The sequence below is a fragment of the Equus quagga genome, chromosome 4, assembly GCF_021613505.1.
Source record: "Equus quagga isolate Etosha38 chromosome 4, UCLA_HA_Equagga_1.0, whole genome shotgun sequence".
Taxonomy (NCBI): Eukaryota; Metazoa; Chordata; class Mammalia; order Perissodactyla; family Equidae; genus Equus; species Equus quagga.
This window is the reverse complement of record NC_060270.1, coordinates 113,604,883-113,614,400: the sequence shown is the minus strand read 5'-3', so window position 1 is coordinate 113,614,400 and position 9,518 is coordinate 113,604,883. Positions and strand designations below refer to the sequence as shown.

Genomic DNA, 9,518 nt, shown 5'->3' with positions numbered 1-9,518 from the left:
AGTGACATCATCAAAATGGCAGCATAGGAATTTCTAGTGTTCGTTTCCTTCCAGAACCATCAATCTGAACAACTATCCATGTAGGAAAATAGCTTCACAAGAGCCAACGATTCCAGGTGATGGATTACAGAACTCAGGTGAAGCTTGAAATAAGAAAAGACATACTGAGGAAGGTAAGAAAGATACATTCATATTATTCTCCTTGCCCTCCTCCAAGCCCGGACAGCCTAGGCTGAGAGAGACACCCTCCTCATGGGAGAAGCAGAGTAAAGTGAGTGCACGACTTCTCTGGGGACCCTAGAGTCAGCCTGCTCCAGCACCCAGCCAACTCCTGCAGCCTTAGGTGGCTCCCTGCAGGCTCCCACGAGCCCAGGCCCCAGCTCCCTCCAGTGCCTGCCAGCTCCAGTGGTCCCAGGGGACTCTCATAGGTCCAGACTCCCACAGGGATGTTGCAAACCCAAGCCCCTAGCCCACCTGTGCACCAGCCAGCTCCAGCAGCTTCAGGAGGCTTCCATGGCCCCAGGCCCCTGACAGAATCCTGAGAACGCAGGCTCTCAGCACATCTATCACCAGCCAGCTCCCACAGCCCAGGGTAGCTCTGGTGGTCTCTGGCTCCCTGCAAAGGCCCCCACAAACCCAGGCTCCAAGTGGGCACCTACAAACCCAGGCTCCAGTTGGGCACCCAAAAACCTAGGCTCCTAGCTGGGTCGAATACCAGGCCAACTACCATGGACCCAGGCCCGTGGTCCACCCCAGTACCATGCTGGCCCCCACGGACCTAGACTTGAGACAAGCTGCCACAGACCCAGGCTCCTAGCTTACCACATCACCAGGGCAGCCCCCAAGGCCCTAGCCTCAAGACTGATTCCTCCAGACACAGGCTCACAGTCTGCACCAGCAGAAATCTGGACCCACAGACCCAACCTCCAGGCTGACCCCTGAGGCTCCAGGTGACAGGATGACTCCTGTGGCCCAAGACTGCAGGCTCAACTTAGTGCCAGGCTGGCTCCCACAGAATCTATCTCCCAGTCTATCCCAGTACTGGATTAGCCCCTACAGACTAGGCAGCAGGCCCACCTCAGTGGTCCCCAGCACCTGGTTGGCCCCTGTGGACACAAGATCCAGGTCTGCCCATGCAGACCCAGGTCCTAGGCCCATCAACACAGACTCAAGCACCTGACTGGCCCCACTGAGCCGAGGCTCCAGCCCACCCCCACAGACCCAGGCATCAGGCTGGTCCCCATTTACCCAAACACCAAGCCTGTCCACATGTGGACCCAGGTACCAGACCTGTCTGGCCAAGGAATCCAGCAGCAAGCCCACCACGGAACCTCTTGATGGACTGACTGGTGAAGGGCTTTGCCTGCCAAAGTTAGTCCGTAAAAACTGGAAGAAATGACTACTTCCTTAAATGCGCACGCACTAACACAAGGCTGCAAGGATCATGAAAAATCAGGGAAACATGACTCCACCAAAGGAAACTAATAAAACTCTAATGACTGACCCTAAAGAAATGGAGATCTATGAAATGTCTGACAAAGACTTCAGAATAATCCTCTTAAAGAAATTCAGTGAACTACAAGAAAACACAGACAGACGGCTAGATGAAATTAGGAAAACAATGCATGAACAAAACGAGAAGTTCAACCAAGAAATAGAAACCATTAAAAAAAACAAACAGAAATCCTAGAGTTGAAGAACATATTGACTGAGGAATTCAATAGAGAGTTTCAACAGCAGACTCAACCAAGCAGAAGAAAGAATTAGTTACTAACACAGGTCATTTGAAATCATCGAATCAGAGGAGCAAAAAGAAAAAAGAATGTGAAAGAGTGAAGACAGCCAATGTGAATTATGAGATACCATTTAAAAAAAGATCTATGCACTACTGGAGTTCCAGAAAGAGAAGAGAGGGAGAAAGGAGCAGAAAGCTTATTTAAATAATGAAATAATGACTGGGAGCTTCTCAAATCTGTGGAGACATTTGGACATCCAAGTTAACGAAGCTAATGGGGCACCCCAAAATTTCAACCCAAAACAATCTTCTCCAAGGCACATTATAATAAAACTGTCTAAAATAAAAAACAGAGAATTTTAAAAACAGCAAGAGAAAAAAATCTCACATATAAAGGAACTTACAAAAGGCTATCAACAGACTTCTCAGTAGAAATCTTGCAGGCCAGGAGAGAGCGGAATGATATAGTCAAAGTGCAGAAAGGAAAAACCTGCCAACCAAGAATTCTTTACCCAGCAAAGTTGCCCTTCAGGAATGAAGGACTGATAAAGACTTTCCCAAACAAACAAAAGCTGAGGGAGTTCATCACCATTAGACCCTTGTTATAAGAAATGCTGAAAGGAGTTCAAGCTGAAATGAAAGCATGCTAATTAGTAACATGAATACATATGAAAACATAAAACATAGTGATCAAGATAAGTATGTCATGAAAGACCCTCAAAGAAAAGAAGCTATTTATAGGGAAATAATTATAATAGTAGCAAATATTTATTGAACACTTACTATGAGCAAAGGTACCATTCAAAGGCATTAATTTAATTCTCACAGCAATCTTATGAGGTAGCTACAATAATTACCCTGGTAATTACAGATGACAAAACTGAAGCACAGAAAAGTTAAGTCACTTATCCAAGGTCACACAGCTTTAAAGTGGCAGAACTGAGGGTCTAATCCAGGCAGTCTGGATTTGAAGCCTGTCACTTCCAGAGGTATGTGGGGAGGAGTCAGATTCAGGAAAGACTAGTGAACACAGAAATTAATAGTAATGAGTGGGTAATGTTTCCTGAACTTGAATGAATTGAATTATTTTGTGTTTTTCAAAGAAGCAAAATTAAAATTCTAGGCAATACTAATAAGAAAGATAATAGGGTGAAAGGTAGGGGCAAGCTGTGAGCAGTAGTAAAGTGTGTTAAGTTTCTTTTCTTGGACATGAAGTGGCCAGAGATTAATTTCAGACTTTGGGTTTTTTTGGTTGGTTGTTTTCTAAGTTTAGTTAAATACATAAGTTAACAATTTAATAGTAACTACTGAAACAAATAAAGAAAATATTGGATCTTGTTAAGAGGAAAAACATGGAATTTACTGAAATTCCCACTAGAAATTAAATGAACTACAACACACTTATACAGAGAATACTATAAGCCAGTAAAACAAAAGGATGTATGAGTTGAAATGGAAAGATATTCTCAAAATATTAAATATAAAAATAGAAGTTATAAATTATTCACATTTCAGTAAATATATGTGTGCTTTTGAGTGTATGTGTATATATATTATATGTTTCTGCATATATTAACTGAGATTATTTCTGTTGGCATTATTGAGCACTTTTTATTTTCTACAATACACATCTTGGTACTGCATTTTTTAAAGTGTGCACATATTGTCTGTATTATAATCAGAAAAGATTGGGATTTGTGGGGGGAAAGAAGAAAGAAAGTGTCATACCTTGCTCTCTCTGGCCATTCCACTATTTTTGGACATTTACCCCTACTGAACTCAAACAGTGGTTTATATGAAACATTCTTTGGAGATCATGATTCTCTGTGTTACTAGAAATACTTATAGCCTTCAACACCTCTAAAAGCAAATTAAAAAAAAGCATGGTTAAGGGAGGAGAAATAAGACAAAAATACAAGCACATCTTGACATGGTGGTCTGACCCCAGGTACCTGGATCAAAGGGAGGAGGGACCCGGGCCCATGCCCAGAGCCTGAGATCCTGCTCCAGGGAGAGGGCTCAGTTTTTTCTCAGATGACAATACCAATGGCCTTTCCAAACTGTGGTCAGAGGGAGATGTGACTACAAAATGAGAGTCACAGAGATGCAGCATTGCTGGTTTTGAATCTGGAGGAAGGGACTCACAAGTCAAGGATTGTGAGCAGACTCTAGAAGCTGGGAAAGGCAAGGACAGAGATTCTTCCCCAGAGCCTCCAGAAGGAACCAGCACTTCTGACACCTTCAATTTAACCCAGGGAGAAAGCTTTTGGACTTCTGATCTCCAGAAGTGTAATATAAGTCTGTGTTATTTTAAGCCACTAAGTTTGTGGTAATTTGTTATAGCAATAATAGGATATGAATACAACACGTATCATATGCATGTTGTCCCAGATGGTGCAGGACCCAAAAAGCCTACCAGCGGTTCAGCGGTTCTGAAGCGTCCATAAAGCATAATGCTAAGGCCAGGTTCGTCTCAAGAGGAACCTCATCTAGTGGATGTCTCTCTACTAGCCTTGGGGAATTTCTGGGGAGGTAGAAGTTCCACTCATGCTAAGCCTCAGCTAGGTCATTGGGCACATGCTGACTCCCAGCCTAAGATGGGGAGAGTGGGGCGGCGCGGCCAACATGGTGGAACGCAGGCGACACAAGAAGCAGATCTAGGAAGCTGGTGGACCATCTGAAGAAGAGAAGACTGTAGCCAAATATCTTCGATCCAACTGTGCAACGAAGTCCACCAATATGATGGGTCACCAGTTGCTTATTTTATTGGCTTTTAAAGAAGCAGTTTTTTCACCGGGCACTGAAAGTAACGAAAATGAAGTATGATGAGACATAAAAAAAGAAAAAGAGAAAGGAAATCTGAAAGTGGAAAAGAAGATAAAAGGAGCAAGAAAGAAAATCTAAAGGATGAAAAGACCAAAAAGGTAAAAGGAAAAAAAAGCTGACGAGAAGGAAGAATCCAAAAAGGAGAAAACTCCAGGAACTCCCAAAAGGGAAACTAAGAAAAAACTCAAGCTTGAGGGACATGATGATCAAGTTTTTCTGGATGGAAATGAGGTATTTGTGTGGATCTATGACCCAGTTCACTTTAAAACATCTGTCATGGGATTAGCTCTTGTAACTGCAGTGACAGCAGCCACTCTTCACTCTCTGGCCAGCAGAAACAAGAGTGGCTGTTTTCTCCCTCAGCGTGGGCGCAGGTGTTTTGTAGCCAGCATTCTTCTCCTAGCTGTTGCTTGTGGCATTCTGTTTCTCATCATTTGGCTCAACTGGAGGAAGACACCACTTTTGGTTCTTGCCAAATATGACTACTGACATGGGCTTCATTGACTCTTTCAGTTCTTTGTACACACATGAATATAAAGGACCAAAAGCAGACTTAAAGAAAGATGAGAAATCTGAAACCAAAAAGCAGCAGAAATCCGACAGTGAAGAAGTCAGACAGTGAGAAAAAGGAAGGTGAGGAGGGAAAAGCAGGACCAGGAAGTCAGGGCACAGAAGGCTCGGGTGGAGAACGGCACTCAGACACAGACAGCGACAGGAGGGCAAATGACTGATCCCAACACAGTAGTGGAAATGGGAACGATTTTGAAATGATCACAAAAGAGGAATTGCAACAGCAAACAGATGGGGATTGTGAAGAGGAGGAAGAAGACGACGATGGAGAAACAGCTCAATCTTCACATGAAAAATCATAATCTGACTAATTTGAGGACTAAAGAAGTACAAGAGGTTGGATTTTCTTTGTTGGCCGATCATGATAATGTATACTTGAAATTTGTGGCATTCTTTAAATTCATTTGCTGACATGTATTTGACATCCAAGCAATTATATTCAGTCCTTCATTTCATAGAATACTACTATTGGTATAGTCTAAAGCCATTTATAAGTTTTATCTGTTTGATAATTTTACGGTAAGTAGGTCTCATTCATTTTGATAGGTATCAAAGATGTACTTTCCACAACGACATTTAGATTAATGGCGTTTTTGATAGTTGTATGGCTTTTTACTGTTAGACTAATCAAAATAACTAAAAGAGATAAAAAAGAAACACCAACATTTCAGATTACGCATAGTTATGTAGCCGCTTCACAGTTTCTTTAAGATGAAACACTTAAACTCATTGTTCTTGATAGTTAAGCTTTTGTTGATTATAAAATTATACGAGGAAATTTCTAAGATTCTGAGTTAGCAGGGTTCAAAAGTATTTTGTGGAAACAAGGCAACTAGTAATAATAAAGCAACATTTTTAGTTTAGCTACAAATTCTCCTTTTCCAACTTAGGAAATCCAAACTGATTTGTACATCTCATTCAGAGAAACATGGTCATCTCCAACAGAGAAGGCAAACAGCATTGGTTGGAAGGTGACAGCCCTTCTCCCTTCTCCCCATCTCCTTTTTGTAAAATAAAGTGTATTCTGTACATAATTTACAAATAAATATTTTCTTTTAATTGTTACTTATTATTTAGACATTTTCTCAACATTTAAATTTATAAAATTAAGATTCTTTAAGGATATGTTTTTAGAGAAATGGAAGTTTCAATAACCCACAGAACATCTGTGATCTTTCTACAGCAGCTTCAATTTTGTGCCAACATTTCATGTATTTGAGTATGAAGTTAAAATGATCCTTATTAAATTGAGAGCAGACTTAAAGTAGCTGTTTGTACGTCGTAATGTTCATTTTGATTTATCTTAAATCTCTACATTCAAAAATAGGCTACTATCATCAGACCAGGAGGCACTACTATGAAAGATAATTTACTGTTCTAAAATATCAATTTAAAATAAAGGACATAAAAGAAAACATAAGAGAACCATTGGTCTCTAATTGCTTTGATCTACTTTTGCAGTTTGATTTTATGTCTTGCATTCCTTAGCTACAAATCTTTCAGAAAAATCTTATGTTTACTTATGAGCATAGTCATTCCTTGGAGTTATACTCTTATAAACCGATAATGAATGTTAAATTACTTTCCTTCAGTCAAGATGGGGAGAGCTACTGACGATGTCCCCAAGGTGTGATGGCACCACTCCTAAGTCATCTGGTCTGTATGACCAGGACAGAGCTGTAAGCTCTTAGTGGCTGGAATACCTTGTGGGGCTCACAGAAACTGTGACTCAGAGGTTGCTGGGTTGAGGTTTACCAGCAGAGACAAGTGGTAATAGCTCACCTAGGACTATGAAGAAAGTGGAAGAGAATTCAAACCTATAATTCTTTTTTCTTTTAAGATTTTATTTTTCCTTTCTCTCCCAAAGCCCCCTGGTACATAGTTGTGTATTTTTAGTTATGGGTCCTTCATGTTGTGGCTTGTGGGATGCCGCCTCAGCATGGCTTGATGAGCAGTGCCACGTCAGCACCCAGGATTTGAACTGGCAAAACCCAGGGCTGCTGAAGCGGAGAGTGCGAACTTAACCACTCCGCCAGGGGCCAGCCCTGAAACCTATAATTCTTGAAGTTTATGATGGCCAGGGTGCTAGCCTACTGCAGGACTTCACACCAGAATCACTTGGAGAACATAATTTTTTAAAATATAGATGCCAGGGCCCCAGCCAGGTTTACTAAATCAAGGTAATCGAGATCTATGTGGCCTAGAGCTCCCCAGGCACAACCCTGCTTCCATGTAGAATGCTAACCAGTGGGCACTTCATAGCATGGCACAGATCAGAGCCCATAGGCAATGAGTGTAGGAGAGAAGCGTATTTACAGGATCGAAGATGGCAAGGCCTCAGATTTTTGGGCTATCCAGGACAGAGAGAATTTAGAAGTGGCAGAAATGAAACAATGTCAGGCGCACATTTACTGAGAAGGCAGACTTAGGGAAAAGTACATAAAGTAGCGAGGAAGGAAAGGGCTATCTGCCTAGGCAGCCAAGGTGGCTGAACCAACCCTGTCAGTTCTCTGTCATGTCACAGTGGGCAAGGTGACAGTGACAGCAGTAACACTTCTTACAGCGCACTTCTTGTAGTGGCAGAGAAAGGTGCTCCTGGTGAGGAACAGAAGCATCCTTAGGCCCATCCAACTATCAGATTCACTTGATGAGAGGAAAACAGGTGCTCCCACAAAGGGTGGTGCTATTCAGCCCAGGGTAGCCTAACACAAGTCACACCTTTGCAAATAGATTCTTCCATGTGGATAGAAATGCCTCCTCTGCTGGCACAATTGTCAATTAGACCATATAAGTATGAGAAGAGTATCCTAGAAGTTTGGCTTTCTAGTGCAAGTAATAGTCTCCACCATGTTACAGTTGGAAAATTATGGCCAGAAGCTTATTATCATCAGCTTGAGGTGGTATTAAGGACCCTACACAGAGGCCCTATGATTCTAATTAGATAGAAGAGAGAGTACAAGTGAGCCAAGTCAATCATAGGTGGGTACAACTGGGTGTCTGATGAAATTCTGGAGGCAGGTGGAAAACAGTAAATAATAGACATTCATAAAGCAGTTCAAGAGCCCAAACTCCAACAGCAAGTTCCAAAGTTAAGCCAAGGACCTGAGGAAGTGGGTGGGTATGGGAGGCCACAGCAAGGGTTCAGATGTGGGACAACTTCTAGGAATTTTATCAAAGGATTACTTTCTTTGAAATTGTTGGGGGGTGGGTTACTAGACTTGACATGGAGCTGGAAAGTGACTTTTGCTCAAGGACATCTTAAAAGCCCTGCTAGGCGTCTGACAAACAAAGGATAAGTACGTCCCTGCTAGACATTTGATAAACATGCGATAAGCATATCCACAGCATGATTACCAGCCATTAGTCCACACACCCTGCATTTGCTCACTCTTCCCAAGGCTTAAGGCTTCATCTCTTCAGTATCTCTAGGGAAAATACACCTTGGCTTTAAGATAGTTTATCTTTCCATTAACTGATACTGCTCTGCTATCTTCTTTTACCACATTTTATAGATTTTTCTCTCCTTGTACATTCCTATTTTATTTTATTCTGCATTGAGGGTTTTTTGATCTAGACTCTGTAGTAGGAGCTACAGAAATATTCTTCTCCATGTTGGGCAGAAACTTTCTACATTTTGAATCTAGAGTGGGGTTTTCATAACATCTGAGAATTTGAAAAATGGTTCAAAGAATAACAATTTTAAAAGACATTTAACTTACAGAAGAAAATGTAGGTGAATATCATTATGATCTTGGTACAGGGGAGGATTTTGAAATAAGACACCAAATGCACAAACTATAAAGGAAAAAATTAGTAAAATGCCACATTTTAGAAAATCACATCTCTGGAGAAAGATAAGAGGAATTAGGATTGTTTCTCAAAAACTGAAGCTTTAAGAGATGGTGAAATGACTGCACTGGGGTTTCGCAATATAATCCACAATACAGTAAATGTATTGGTTTAGTTATTGAATGCACCAGAAAATTACTTCATCCAGTTTCACCCATAACATGAACTTTCTGACTGGGATTTGCTAATGGCACTACAGTGAGGACATGATGGACATACAGAAGAAACGAAGACAGTGATCAATTTTGTTTTTTGTTTTGTTTTGCTATTCTCCACAAAGGACAAACCAAAAAGAAATGGGTTTCGCATGAGGAACAATGTCCTGATAGGAAAACAGCTATTGAAATGGATTTCTGAAGGAAGTTGCCAGACTCAGTGTGCCCTTTTCCTATAATAAAAACACATTTCTCCCCATAGAGCACTGAGATTCTAGAAAAATTTTCTGCTGTCCCCTAAGATAAATATTCCTGCCTGCCCTTGAAACTGATTTATAATTTCTAGTTTATTCCCTAAATGAGTAGCTCTTAATTATGAATTT

General features: G+C 41.3%; 1 pseudogene; it reads left to right on the top strand.

Moving 5' to 3' along the window:
- Positions 1–4,351: 4,351 nt before the first annotated feature.
- On the top strand, positions 4,352–5,433 carry LOC124237800 (translocation protein SEC62-like; annotated as a pseudogene).
- Positions 5,434–9,518: the final 4,085 nt, after the last annotated feature.